The sequence below is a fragment of the Heliconius melpomene genome, chromosome 18, assembly GCF_056956725.1.
Source record: "Heliconius melpomene rosina isolate 202511_hmr_F chromosome 18, ASM5695672v1, whole genome shotgun sequence".
Taxonomy (NCBI): Eukaryota; Metazoa; Arthropoda; class Insecta; order Lepidoptera; family Nymphalidae; genus Heliconius; species Heliconius melpomene.
Window position 1 is genome coordinate 942,611 of NC_140406.1, and position 15,737 is coordinate 958,347.

Below are 15,737 nucleotides of genomic sequence, written 5' to 3' on the forward strand. Positions count from 1 at the left end.
AAAAAAAAACCAAATGAGGTGGAAAGATAAAATTTTTATAGTCAGAGTAGTAGGATAGGCAGAGGGAAACTAGTGTCAACCGCTCTGTTCACCTCAATTCGATACGTTACGTGTTGAATGGCGGAACTCACGCCTCACTCATAATGGAGAATAATCACTAATTTTAAATTCTAGCTTATCGTATTGTCTTTTAAAAACAAAAAATACTTGTGAAAGAATTATTTTGATACGTCTATTAGTTTTTGAGATATTGTCCTTTAAAGTAAGCGCGCGACGCGAGATTCCGTTGGGCCATAACCGACTCGTGTGACGTCACAGGTCTTGCAAAACTCGCTCGCTCAGTTCGTCTTCGTTCACTCGCAAATTCAAATTCAAATTCAAAATATTCTTTATTCAAATAGGCAATTATTATAAGCACTTTTGAATCGTCGAATGAACATATGAACAAAAAGCTACCACCGGTTCGGAAGGCAGTTCTGCTGAGAAGAGCCGGCAAGAAACTCAACAGCTGCTCTTTTCAAAATCAATGGTACAATCTATTACATTAGCTGACAGCTATCCTGCATTACATTCAATAGACATTAATTCCATACATGCTTATCCTCTAGATATTCTTGAACAGTGTAATACGCTTTACTTGTTAGAATTTTTTTTACAGATATTTTAAATTTTTGTAGTGGCAAGCTAAGAATACACTGCGGAATTTTATTATATACACGTATACTCAGACCCATAAAGGATTTATTAACTTTCTGGAGGCGAAAACTTGGTGTAACAATCTTATCTTTATTTCTCGTTTCTATCATATGATTGGTGTTTACTATGACAATGTATATTTTGTCGGACAAAGAGAATGTTATAGTATATAAATTGGGAAGCAACTGTAATAATACCTGCATCTTTGAAAACATTTCGCAGAGAATCTCGCGCTCTTAGTTTATAAATATATCTTACGGCTCTTTTTTGGAGGATAAATATTGAATTTATATCTGAAGCACTGCCCCATAGCAGCATTCCATAAGATAAAATACTATGGAAATAGCTATGGTAGACTAGTCGGGCAGTGTCAACGTCCGTCATTTGTCTTACTTTTTTAATTGCGAACGCGGCAGAGCTGAGTTTATCTGCAAGTGCTTCCAGATGAGCGTTCCACTGGAGTTTGGAATCTATAGTAACACCTAAGAAAATAGCTGATTCCGACACATTAAGAGGTTCTCCTTTAATTATTAGATTAAAATTATGTTTTTTTACATTTGGTAAAGCAAACTCGATGCATTTCGTTTTTTTAGCATTTAACATTAGATTATTAACATCAAACCAACGAAGAATATGCGATAATGCACTATTCACTTCGTCATAGTTTATTTTATTTCGGTCAACCTTAAATATTAATGAGGTATCATCCGCGAAAAGTACAATATCACATAGGTTCTTCACATAAAAAGGCAGATCGTTAATATAAATAAGAAATAAAAGAGGACCAAGTATAGATCCTTGTGGAACGCCCATCTTTAGAGGAGATCCAGATGATTTTACATTATTTATACTAACCGTCTGGATTCTTTGGTTTAGATATGAGGCAATAAGGTCAAGGGCAGTATCCTGTATACCATAATGTTTTAGTTTTAACAACAGAGTTACATGGTCTACGCAATCAAAGGCTTTAGATAAGTCACAAAACACTCCAATTGCATTTTGTGACCTCTCCCAAGCGTCATAAATGTGCGTTAGGAGTGCGGCACCCGCATCCGTAGTGGACTTGCCTTTGGTGAAACCATATTGCTCACTATGGAAACAATTGTTAATATTTAAGAAAATTGTGAGCTGGTTGAACATTATTTTTTCAAATATTTTACTTAAGGATGGCAAAACAGAAATCGGTCTGTAATTTCCAGGCTCAAATCTATCTCCACTTTTGTAAAGCGGCACTATTTTGCTATATTTCATTAAATCAGGAAAAGTACCGGATTCTACACAATTGTTAAAAATTCGCAGTTCGCGCTCTTCTTTAGCTGGCGTTCCACCACAAATTTAGTTTCGTTTAATAAATAATATATAGGTATATTTTTAAAATCTTTTTTTTTTCACATACATAATGTAATAGTGAGCATTGTATTTTAAGATATTGAAGTTTTGATAGTACTTTGTCAAAAAAACAGTTCTATCCTGCTCGGTTTCATGGCGTGTTGTACCAAAATCTTTAGCTTTGATTATTTTTATTGTAGTATCGATACTAGAAAGTTTGAATTTTTTCCAACAACACTTGACTTGGCTTGGGCGTTACCACAAACTTAATCAGTACTTTAATGGAGAGACTACTCAGAACTTTCATGGAGGCATACAGGAAAAAAAAAGGAGAGCTCTGCATTAGATTTGCGGCCTTTGTAGATTTGCAGAAGACCTTTAACTGTGTGCCTCGTCAATGTATTTGGAGGGCATTGCGATCCAAAGGGATCCCTGAGGCCTATTTTGAGATTATCAGAGATATGTACTACGATCCCGCTTTGCGATTCGCGATGGTTAGGACTGCTGTTGTCGACACCAAACCTTTTAGATCACAGTAGGGGCTTCACCAAGGCTCGGCTTTTAGTTCGGTCTTATTTATTGTAGTGTACTGTCACGGCTCACATCCAGGACCAGCCTCCATGGCTGATGATGTATGCCGATGACATTACACTCATTGAAGAGAAGCAACAAATGCTGGAGCGTAAAGTGAACCTCTGGAAGGGTGCGCTTGAGAACGGCGGAATACTCGACTCGAGCAATGTCCTTATAGGTCCTGAGCCAGTTAAGTTGGAAAAGTTTCAAGTATCTTGGATCCGTTATGCATGAGTCTGGAGGCATCAATCACGATGTCCATGGCTGGATAAGCGCTGCCTGGGTCAAATGGTGGGAGGTTATTGGTGTGGTCTGCGACCGCAGAATACCACCCAAGCTCAACGGGCTGATGTATAAGAGCATCATCTGACTGGTTCTATTATACGGCAGCGAATGTTGGCCAGCACTATCTCGGCACGCTGAGGAGCTTCACGTCACGGAAATGAAGATGCTGCGGTCTGACGCATTCGAGGTAGTCTTGGGGTCCATGACGTAGCGGATAAGCTCCAAGAGCGTGGCCTAAGATGGTATGGCAACGTTGCGCGCCGGCGTAGGAACTATGTCGGATGCAAGTTCCTTGCTATGTCTGTCCTGTACCTGGAGCTAGACCTCCGAACGCCCAAGAATGCGGTGTTTGGATGTCGTGATGCAGGACATGAGTGCCAATGGTCGAACCACTCAGGACGTTACAGATCGTGTAAAGTGGAGTAGGTTAGGCAGGAAGGCAGGCCCTGGCAACATACGCCGGGATTAATTCCAAGAAAAAGAAGACTCAGTTGCAGTTGTTGAAGACTCGTCGCTTCGACGATGTAGCCCATTATAAATGCCATGGTATGTTTACAATCACCTCTGCTGGCAGCACAATCTTCGCAGATTACGTATAAACTTATTGCTTCTTTTCATTGCATTCTAAGCTGCAACAATATAGTTTAATACGTGCACGGTGTTCTGCTGTAATCTATATTTGGCAATACATACATAACCTACTCTTTTAACTTATACGTACGCAATAGCATCATGACCATAACTCTCTCTTGCCGATCTTCAATAATCACAATAAAAATATTATTCAGATATACATATATAAAAATATTAAAAATCTACATTAAAAAAAATTGTGCATGCTCAACTTACTGCATGAATTTAGTTATATTATTATTATATTATTTTCACTTATAAAATAATCTTACTACTTTGAACTTGAATAAAAAGTTTGGTACTTTTAACGCAAATAGCGTTACCTACAATATGAAACTAGTTAGGTTGGGTTACATTACGGTTTTAAATAAACAATTTCAAATAAAATAACGTAAGATAGTTATTATCTATAACCCAAATTGACATAATATTACTAGTTAGACAACAAAACTTATCTTCGCATTTTTACTCCTCGCACTTCTGCGGCGACGAAATCACTATTTTTCGATAAATAATCGGCAACCATAAATCCATCTATTACAGGTAGGTTATCCGATTGACCTTTTTCGAGTCCTTCATCCATTTTAATTAATTGTATTAACACTAAACACAAGCGAGTAACAAACAAACAAAGTACTGCGCGAGATCTCCTATCACCGTTGGCGACTAGTGAGTTCTGCCAGACCTGTGACGTCACCGCCGGCCGCGGGACTCTTAGCGGCATTTGAAATTTTTGCAAGCTTCAAATGCCTGTAAAATCATAACTACTTGGTTATTTTTAATGAAACAAAAACTAATGTATTTGTATACGTAAAAACTTTACTGTAACGAACTTTGAAGCATTATTTCATACCTATTACCATTCCTCATTCATCACTTGTAAATATGAGAAAGAATGCTTCACAGTATAAAAGAAGTTGTAATTACGCTATTATCACTTCAGATCATGTACAATGTACACAACTATTATAGTGAAAGGGAAAGTTGTTTTGCAGAGAAATAAATTCCATAATTCTGTCTATCAAAAACAACTTTATTTCAAAAAAAAAAAGTAGTTTTAGGTAAAAAGATACTAGAACTAAATATTTTGTAAAATAAACTGTTAAATTTCCACTATTACTACAGAATAAGACTGTCATTGTTGTTTAAGCTGTTTATTAGATTATACACATAAACGAATATAGAATGACAGACGAACAATTACCTTAAAAAAATTGACAAACTTTTGTCTCTACTATTGATATATTTATAAATTTCCATTTTTCATTTTTGGCTGTGAAATATTTTTAAAAATTAAATCTTACATTAGCCTTCTACAAACTACGCACCACTCGATCAGTAAGACTACCACTACAAGATACGACAGCCGCTGAGAAATTATGTAGGGTATCGTATTACGAAAATCCATTTGACAGACGACGGAAAAGGTTTCATTGTAATTGAGATCCAATCTCTTGAATAGATCATTTATGATTTCTAAGTGACGACATTTTTATGATTTTTAGCCTTAGGCGCTCTTGGCATGTAGTTAGATAGGCAGAGGAAATCCAGTGTCTAGAACATCCAATCCAGTGACCTGTTCTCTAATGTGGGACAATATCAGAAACGTAACCAATTCCGAGGTGGAAATCCAATTATGCAATCATTTTCAATGGAATTGGAAGATGATAGAGTTTACAAACTCTCTATATTCCAAACATCTTTCGCCTTGGCCGCTATCATGAACCTCTCTATACATGGTCCTACATAAATACGTCTGGTACTAAGGAATATTTCTAAACATTTAATTTGACGTTCCTTGAATATCATCGACAATAAAGTTCAGCACAAATGTATAATGTTAATGTTTTTGTTTAATTCAAACTTTGTCTTACAAGGTCCTTGGAAAATATAGAGGGCACTAAGAAAAGATTTTCAGAAATTGTTATTGTAACGTGAACACATTTCAATTTAAGGTCCAGACAAACAAAGTTGCGGGCAAACTAATCTAAAATCACTTTAAAAAGTAATCTTTACACTAAATTAACTTTAACAATCACTTCACAATATTTTTAATACAATAGAGCTAAACCTACACTAAAGTACCTACACTACTGTACCTATACTTTAATACACAACCTCTTTACGGTACTAAAACAGCGAAACCATTTGTCATGTGTGAAAGAGATAAATAATTAGATGATTAACGGTTAAGAGTGGGACAAAGCTACGTGGATATGAAGACAACAGGACAGGTCGGTCGCTGAACCCGCTATTGTTGCGGAATTTCGTGAATGGCAAAAGTTATATATCAAATGAAGCAGAGCTTTATATTTTTTTATTGCAATAAATTTTAATAATATTTTTGGTAATATTTTTTAGCTTAATGCTATATCTCGCATGAATAACAGGATAGGCTGAGAAAACTTAATGTTAAAACACTCCGCTTTCTCATTTTCGTCTAGTGTCAAGATATTCCTTGGTTCAGACGAGGTGACTGAACTTAATGCCACGATCAGCCAGAGCGGGAAGATTAAAATAATGTAGCTAAAATTTCCAGAAGTGGGAATCGAATTCACAATCATCGCATGTGCAGTCTAACACTGTTCTATTTGGTCATTATAACATTTTTTTTCTTAATTTTCCCCCAAATAAAACTCTAGCAATCCTACTATTTTATAAACATCTCTAATACATGTACCTACTTACCATTAATTCATTTAACGATAAGAAAACCAAACCAATTGGCCAGACGACTGGTATGATTCAACTGCGTAATGTACTTGTAACTAATTTTGATCTCGCACCAAAATACTCAAATCCAAGGACGTTGAAAATAAATATAGCGCTGTAATTAAAAACAACTCTTAGTACCTACCTACTTGAATATCGTTTATGTGATTTATTTGTGTGTTTTTTGTGTGTGCGGTGTTGAGCGCCACCACTCCACCCGTAATGTCTCACTTTTCCGGTAATTGTACAATGAAGTGTCTATTCTGCACAATATTCTGTCTGTCCATTTTGTTATATGGGATAAAAGTTATGAAGCTTAAAATTAAAACAAAAAAATATATTATTTTCTTATACGTAATTAAAACTGATATAACTATAGTGCTATTATCAAATTCAAATTGTATGAGCAATGGGCGTGGGCCATAGCCTTTAAAAGACAAAAGGAATGTATAAGGAATGTATTTTAAAATATAATCTTTTCTAACAAACTCTACGTACTACAAACAACTCAGAACCATCCTCAAGAAATAGTAATCTATATACATAAAAGGACTTGTCCTCACTGACTGAGGTAAGACGCACGCACAGACGTAACCGCTGTGCGTAGAAACGTAAAGTTTGGACAGACGTTTACTTTCGTAATCTGGACATCCACTAAGAAGGGATTTTGAAAAATTTTAACTCTAAAGGGGTGAAATTGGGGTTGAAAGTTTGTATGGAAAAAATATTAAATCAGCACCGATTCTTATAAAATTTGAAATTTAGAATTTTAAAAGTATTTAATTAAATACGTGTTTTAACGTTTTCAAGAATTTTCCCCTTAAGGGTACAAATAAGTGGTTGAAAGTTTGTATGGAAAAAAAAATATATCGGCACCGATTCTTATAAAATTTGAAATTCAGGCTCTTAAAAGTATTTAATTGAACAAATGTTTCATGGTTTTCTAGAATTCTTCCCCTAAGGGTGCACATAAGGGGTTGAAAATTTGTATAGATTTTTTTTTAAATCGGGACCAATTTTTATAAAATTTGAAATTCAGAATATTAAAAGTATTTAATTGAACACATGTTTCATGGTTTATTAGAAGTCACCCCTAAATACGCAAGCGAAGCTGCGCCCGTCCGCTAGTAAGAATATATTTAGAGTCGACATTGTGATAACGAAGTGGGTGACGAAACATAGCTCAACACTTGGTCGGAAATATACGATCAACTCGAGTCTCTAAAAAAGAACATAAATTCTCAAATACGAAAAAATAATATAAATAGGAATAACCTCTCTGGTGTCGAGGCGAAGCACGGCGTTGAGTTCAGCCCCGTAACACGCAATGCCTAGAGAATTTGGGGATTCCCAGGGGTCAGTAACCACTCCCCATAAAGAAATTGAAAAAGTTTCGGAAACAATGGTATATAGCCATAATGGTATATTAGTATATATGTTACACCTATACACATAGCATGTAGCTATCTATACATATTTATGCTAAACATGATGAGTCAAGTGTGTAGGCTAAGGTTAACGAGTTGTGGTGTCGTATGTTTGTACTGCGTGTTTACTTTTATTAGCGCCAGTTCTCGGTAACGTAGTGGGAGGTGATATATTTGCATAATTCTATATGGTAGGCAGAATTCACGCTCTGGTTCCTTTGAGATTCAAGGCCGTAGAGGATGTCACTTTTAGTTTAAGCTCTTAGTGGAAAGACGATTAAAAGAAAAAGTAAGTGTTTGATACGTAAAAGTATATATCATTTGGTAAATACTAACTACTAACACTATCCTATTGTACATTTCCGTTTCCCATTTTCCACCGAATTCTCGAGTCCCCCGTCTCGTTTGTGCGCCTGAGCCACGGCGGGATTACGCTTACTTTTTAAATACGAGTACATATTATTAAATCTCTCTTTATTTGTTACTAATGCGTAATTATTCACATAAAAACACAATATCACATTCTAATTGCTAAAACAACAATAATAATTTCTTGATTTTGATTAATCCACAAGCAGGAAACACATGGCCCTTGAAGGATCTGAAGAATTTAATTATCGTGTTTTCTTTTTCGTCCCACAAATGATTTGTTTATACTTGAGAATAAATTTGAATATTAAAATGGAAATATAATACAATTTTGTGTATAACATAAAAGCTTTGTACCCTCCATCTTGCCTGCAATATCAATATATTGCTTTATATCTCGTATTTAGCAAAAAACACAGAGGGAGCCTTATTAGAACAGTAACGGTACAGCAGAGCCCAACGCTGCACTTTGTCTGGCTAAATATATAACTAATATATTTGTTTCCAACAGAAATTGAACCCACAACCACCGCATACCAAATAATTTTAAATAATACACACGCTTACTAGAAAACAAATTTACATAATAAACGTTTAATATTCAACAAAGGTCTCGGGTTCGGGTCTCGGTCGTGACAGATTTGTCTTCGTGTTTCCGGAATGGCACGGAGTATATTATTACTTACATTTAATGCTCAAGTTAACTTGTAAACAACTTGTAGAATATGATATCGTGATATTAGTTTTCAAAGTAAATGACACCTACGTATGTAGCTTGAGAATTAAGTAGGTACTTATTTACATAATATGTTTAATATTTGGGGCCAGTCGTGGCGCAGGGGCGCAGAGTGTGGCTGTAAAACCGACTGGTCGTGGGTACAATCCCCACTCGAGGAGATGAAATAATTATTTAAATTTATATTTCCATTTCTTCGCTCTGGTATCGACGCAAAGCGCAGCTTTGAGTTCTGCCATTCAACACGCTACGCCTCCAGAATTCGGCATAAGTGGGGAACGGAGTGTCTTAACACAAGGTTCCCACTGCCTACTCTGCTGTGTGCGGGAAACAGCGTGAAGCTGATTAAAAAAATAAATATCAAGAATAGCCAAAAACGTATATTCTTAGCATGAACCTAATGTTCTTAATCGTTTTTCTCTATTTCTATTTCTCTATTTCGAGTGAGTGCAAATCCTTACGTGTGTACGTGTACCTTAATTTAGAATATTCCATAAGCCCATAGTCTATTTGTTTAGACGGAAGACGAAATATAAACAAAGAAATCAAAGTTACTGAAACTTTTATTTCGCTTTTTTATTTCTATTATTATCTTTGTAGCTTAGAGTTTCCCATATATATAGCTGTAGGTACTGTGTTTATGTTGTCTTTTCTGGAAGCTTCACTAAATCTAAACAGCTTCTAAACAGCTAAATGACCAAAAAAGCTAAAAAATCAGCTTAACGCATTTTCCTTCACAATAGAGTAGGAGTAGGGAGAGTTGCGTTAAGAAACCACTCCGTTCTCCACTTTTCGCCAACTTTGCGTAGAGGAACTAAACACCGCGCAAAAAAAAACAGCAGCTTAGCTCTCTATACAAACAATTTCGTATAAATTTCTTAAAATGTCGATACGACAGCAAACTAAGATGTGGTTTCATCAGAATTCCGGTATTCGGGACCTCGTAAAGTATACGGTTTTGATATTTTGAATAGTTCGCTACTCCGTACTGTGATTAAAACACTTTGGAGTGAACTCCAAACATGTTCAAAGAATCTTATATAAATTTGTACTAAGTATATTATAAAAAATTGAGTTAAGTTAGTGATGATTTTCATAGCCGTATCTTACTAGACCTTTCCTCTCTTTGTATTTATCTCCGTTGGAAATTATTTAACAAAATTCAACTTTCTAAGTCCAGTATTTCAAGGGTGCGTTGTCTGCCATTCACTGTGGAAATTGCAATATGTAGTGTCTTCAAACTAGATTCTCTTTGCGTAATTACACTACTACTACTACAATGTCAGAACACCTATAAAATAATACAAAAATATACATTTAAAACAATATTTAAGATAACATAGAGGCCATCGTGGCGCAGGGGCACAAGCGTGCGACAATTGCTGGTTCTATTTCCAATCGGGGCAATGAAAAATTACGGACCGGAAATGTCTTAATAGGGAGTATAAATTCTTAACACTAGATTCTTAGGCTCCCTCTAGCGTGCTATATGCGTGATACACCGTGAAGTTAATAAAATACACAGATACAACAATAAAAGTACGAGGACATCCCCAAACCACAGCTTGGTCGTCCTACATAAATCCCAAACGTATCGCTGTCTACACAACATGCTCGGCGCGGCGGTCGGCTCCGACGCGGTACTCTATTTCCTTTCGCTGGCTGTTTACCTCCTTAGCATGAATATTTGTATTTCTTTTGCGTCATTTCCACATCCTTGATGATGTATCCGTGTGAGGTGAGGACATGGATGTTTTTATCTTAAAATGGCGACACGCTCGCGGCTTCGTTCGTTTGAACTTTACTATTATTTATTTACTCGAGCTCACAATCAGATTAAAATTTCAAATTCCATAAAAAACTGTTTTTAAAGTTAGTTAATTTAATTTGTTAAGTAATTTCAACTTTGTGATAAAACACTATATACGGGAGTTAGATACTGTAGAAAGTTCCAGCAACTATTGGTAAAACCGAGAGTGGTCCGTGCGCTTACCCGTACTGTAACTTCCTAGCTCTGATATCTGGTACATATAACTATATCTATGCTAATATTATAAAACTGAAGAGTTTGTTTGGTCGCACATGCTAATCTTAGGAATTGCTTCAAACAACTTACAGGTTCAAATTGAAAAAAATGTGTTGAATAGCCCGTTCGTTGATTATTAGCTTTTATAGCATCACGTTAATCGTTTCGATGAAACCTGCATATGTACCTATATAATATACCTACCTGCATTCAAAGCTACTTCAAGAAATTTGAGTGTGTCGTGTCAAAAACAACTGAACCGACGGAGGCAGAATCCGTAAATGCCATTTTATCGTGTTTTGATTGAGAATGGCTTCGCGTTGTATCCCGCATACAGCAGAATAGGCTAACGGACTTAGTGTTTAAATATTCCGTTTTCCACTTACCTCTTAATTTTTGAGACATTGCGTTGAGTGCTTTGTCTCGATACGAGCGAAGGCCTCAGGATAATTTGTTAATATTTTAAATCCTCCTTTGAAGTATATTTGGAGGGCTGGCAAAAATCTCTTAAATACTTTAAGCACTACAGATAAGTTAATAAAATAAAGACCTACTTAATTGTAACTAAAAATTTTGAAAACTTACTAAAACTCTAACCGTTCATAAAAAACGTAACAAAATTAAGTCATATCGTAAATCATAAACGACTTTACGATTCATAAAATACAAGGATATTTGACATACGTCGCGACGAGTACTGTTTCATAAAAGATAACAATAAAATTTTTATAGTAACCTCAACTTATGATACACTTAATTTATTTTTTTTAGCTTCACACTGTATCCATAACAGAGAATGAAGAATAGAAAGGTTCTTTGAGGCCTTGGGCAAAGATTGTAAACGCGACTTGGGCGAGAGAAGAGTTATTATTTTTCTGCTTTAACAAATCAAACCACAACGTTAAGTTCCAACCCGCAATGTCTGGAATATTGTGGGCAACTGAATGTCACAGCACAAGGTTCCCTCTGCCTACTCCACTATATGCGGGAAACAGCATGAAAGTAAAAAATAAATATACTAGACAGACAAAACATTGCATCAATCCTAGGTGTAACTAGTCAGGTAGGAAGCCTCACGGCATACGGTTAAATGGTCGGCTAATTGGTTAACGTGGACGTGCTGGCGCTAAGGCGATTATGGTAAATCTTTCTCCATATTTTATTTCTGGTTTAAGTAACAATTGCTATGTGTACTATGTAGTATTGAGATAAATGGTCCCGACATATGGACATACAAACATATAAACAGACGGATCTCCAAATAATCGTATAAAGGCTCTGTTTTTTTTTCTTTTGAAGTATGAAACTCGAAATAATTCTAAAATATTAATATATAGCAAAATCCTCCATTTTAAAACCAGCTAACCTCCATATAACGCTAGACTGTTATATTAATTAAGACAACAGTTGTATCTGACCACAACGCGGCCGCGCTCCGATCCACCGAGCTATTGTGTATTCAACCAAGACCATTCTCGTTCTCATGGAGCTTCCTGCCTTCATTTATAATGCAGTTACACTATCTATGGAGATATGGGTGTTATTGTTATTTATAAAATCGGCGATTTCATTTCTGATTTTATTTAAGGCCGTCTAACTGTAAGCGTGACGGTTGTGGGTTCGATTCCGAATTCGAGGAATGAATTGCTTTCGTTTCCCCGCTCTGGTGTCAAGATAAAGCGCAGCGTTGAGTACCTCTACTCAGTACATAACGTCTCAAAATTTGGGCAGAACATGAGATACAGAGTGTCTTAACACTAGGTTTCCCCCGCGTACCCTGCTAAATGCGATATACAACCTAAAAAAAATTAAGATGCCATTACTGCGACTTAAAATTACACCTACTTATAAAATATATAATAAGAAACAAACAATTATATATAAATATCGATTACACGAGATGATAGCTGTAACAAACAACTTTGCCGGCTATTAAGTAATTTCCCCAACGGCCAAACTTGGTAAGATCAATCACGGACACAATAAAAAGTTTTCTCATTTTATATTAATATACGAGTATAATACATAATATTTCCCCATAACATATAATTATTATGGTAAAATATAATTAATACATAATGATTTGCAAAGAGTTCCGCCACACAATGTCTCCAGAATTCGGCGGAAAATGGGCAACGGAGTGTCTTAACACTAGGTTCCCTTTTCCTACCACGCTGTTTGCAGGATACAGTGTTAAGCTGATTTTGATTTACATAATATTTGATGCCTTATCAAGTAGGCGCTATGATTAATATTGTTGATGTGATGTGCCTGAATTATGAAACCGTTGTGGAGTATTTAGGGTTGTGAATAAATTATAGCATAATTTACTGCAAAGTGTTTATTACTTTGTTCACGTAACTTACTTATCTAAGAATCTGCAACCCACTTGAATAATTACTTGGTATCAACCAATTGGTTTGATGATGGAGCCAGGAAGAATAGTAGTAGTGGAATTCTTCAAAGGTTAATCTAATGGTACATACCTGCATAAGTGTAGGAAGAGGACAGAGGTAGAGGGGAGTTGAGGGTTGGTCTGCATGGTGTTTCACAAAATAGAAAACAAAACTATAGAGCTTCACGTTGTATCCCGCACACAGGAGAGTAGGCAGCAGGTTACTGTTAAGACACTCCATTCTCCACTTTCTGCCGAATTCTTTACTCGTTTAGTGGCGGAGCTCAACGCCGCGCTCAAAACTACCAACTCAATATTAATCCAAATAGTATAATAGCTTACGGAATGAAAATTCAAATAGGTCATTGTATAAACGTCAGTGGGGGGCCATTGTTTAATTCATGTAACTTCCTAATGCTCGGGAGCCGTCCCCCAGTCGCCCTCGTCGTAATTAGCTTCTACAAATGCCATTGGTCACTTAACCCGGTTACCTATTTAGTGGAAGCTAGATTTGTTTCTATAGTGTGGGTGGAATATATGTAAAACGATGAATATATGATATATCGGCAATATATAGAACAATGAAAAGTATTTTTAGTTTTTTTTTTTGTTGAAAGTTGTCTGTTACTTTTAACTAAAAAAAAAGACTTGCTTACTAATGATTTCTAACATAAAACGAGCAGTAGTTTCTCCTCTTCTTAATCGTATCCATATCATATCTAATCTATAGCGTACGTAATTTAAGCACAATATTTTATTATTCACTTCGTACTCACTGATTCTTTCGCAGCCATATTTATATAAACCCCTTTGTAACTTACTCTTATTCTAAAGTTGCCAAACTTTCTTTAAAAAATATATTACGGGGTACGGGATGCAGCGTGAAGATAAAAAAATAATAATTTTAAAGTTAATTAGATACTTAACTAGCAACACCGAATACTTCGGCAGGTTCAATTATAAATCCAAAAAGTTTGGATGTAATTATAAGATTTGTCATTCACAGTTGTTTGGTTGATGAATCGAATCAAATCCATCTCATCAAGTTAGAGAAAAGACACAATCAATCGAGCTTCAATAATCCAATATTGACGGTAACATTTATACCAAACTTTGAGGGTATTCTATGCAAACGTAGCGACTGAAAGTTACTTCGTTACATTTATAAAAGGCGTTTTCATAAAAACTAATTACTTTTTGAATTGGCACGCTTTTTCTCGTATAGCAGGATAGGCAGAGGGTACCTAATGAACTCTCGGTTCCTCTTTCTGCCCATAAAATTACACTAGGTGCCCTCTGCCTGCTGCAGCTTCACGCTGTAAAAAGACTTCTTAAATTAAGAAAGAACTAGAAATTAAGGTTCTAAAATAACTTTAATAACTCTTTAAGTTAAACATTAAACAATGTATGTAATGAATTTTATTAGTGGCGTTGAATTACGTTATTTAAACACAATATTCCATTTCGCATTATTTGAGTTTACGTTGTGAGTTGAATTACGCCACTCAATACACAATGTCTCGAAAAGATGGTAAACGAATAACTTAACACTATGTCCCCTATTTCTACACTGCACATAGTCAAGTTCGAATCACACTCAGCCAACCGAATGTGCCGTACCGATTTCAGGATTGTAGGTCAACGAGAAATAGCCTGTAGGTATCCAGAATATCTTTTAATTGCTTTGACTTAAAACTTGATTTTTCTGGTGCTCCAGGGGTCCGTAAATGTGAATATTAATTTCAGATTTATACCTCCATGCCATCTCGACATAAATGGTCTTGGCTCTTGACAGAGGAACAGACGAAGAACAAAGTTATCCTACAAGGGTTCCTTCTTTCATTTGAGGTACGGAATCCTAATGAAATGTATTATGAATAAAAGAAGACGATGTTTTTTGTATCACAATCGTATAAGGAAAAGAATATTAAAAATACGTAACGTAAACTTTCATTATTTTTATAAGCAAAGCTAGAAAAATTTTATTGTGATTCGTAAAAATATCAAAAAGAAATAAATATTCGTTTCTTTAATATTATTTTGTAATTTCTTTATATGTATAAGGAGGCAGTATAATAACAAATAAAAAATGTTCATCTTAAGTTTATTTTATATCTAACTAGTGACCCGGTCGCGGCTTCGCCCGCTTCACCTACTGAATTATTCATATAATATATGTTTACAAAGCACTTAAGATAGAGATTACATAAAAATGTACTTACTACTACATATTATAACCTTTATATAAATATAGTTTATTAGATGTAAATTTTTCCGCATTTCTTTACTCTGGTTAAAGTTATATGCTATAATAGGTTTGATTCTTTATTTTTACAGCCTATTATAGGATGTCTTTGTATACAATATTGACAGCTGACTTTATATTGCTCAATATGAACATATTTTGTTTCGATGTGACCCTTGAAAGGGCCACGTAGAGCTGTCCATGTGAAAAACACTGAACGCTTAAGTCTAAGCCTACAACGTCAAATGTTTGGCCTTGAGATTTATTAATAGTTATGACAAATGATAATTTTATAGGAAATTGTAGTCGTT

The 15,737-nt window shown here is 35.4% G+C and overlaps 1 protein-coding gene across 1 annotated transcript in view; it reads right to left on the minus strand.

The window, feature by feature from the left end:
* LOC146529106 (uncharacterized) overlaps positions 1–15,737 on the minus strand; it is a 143,863-nt gene that overhangs the window by 101,932 nt on the left and 26,194 nt on the right. The window lies entirely within an intron of this gene.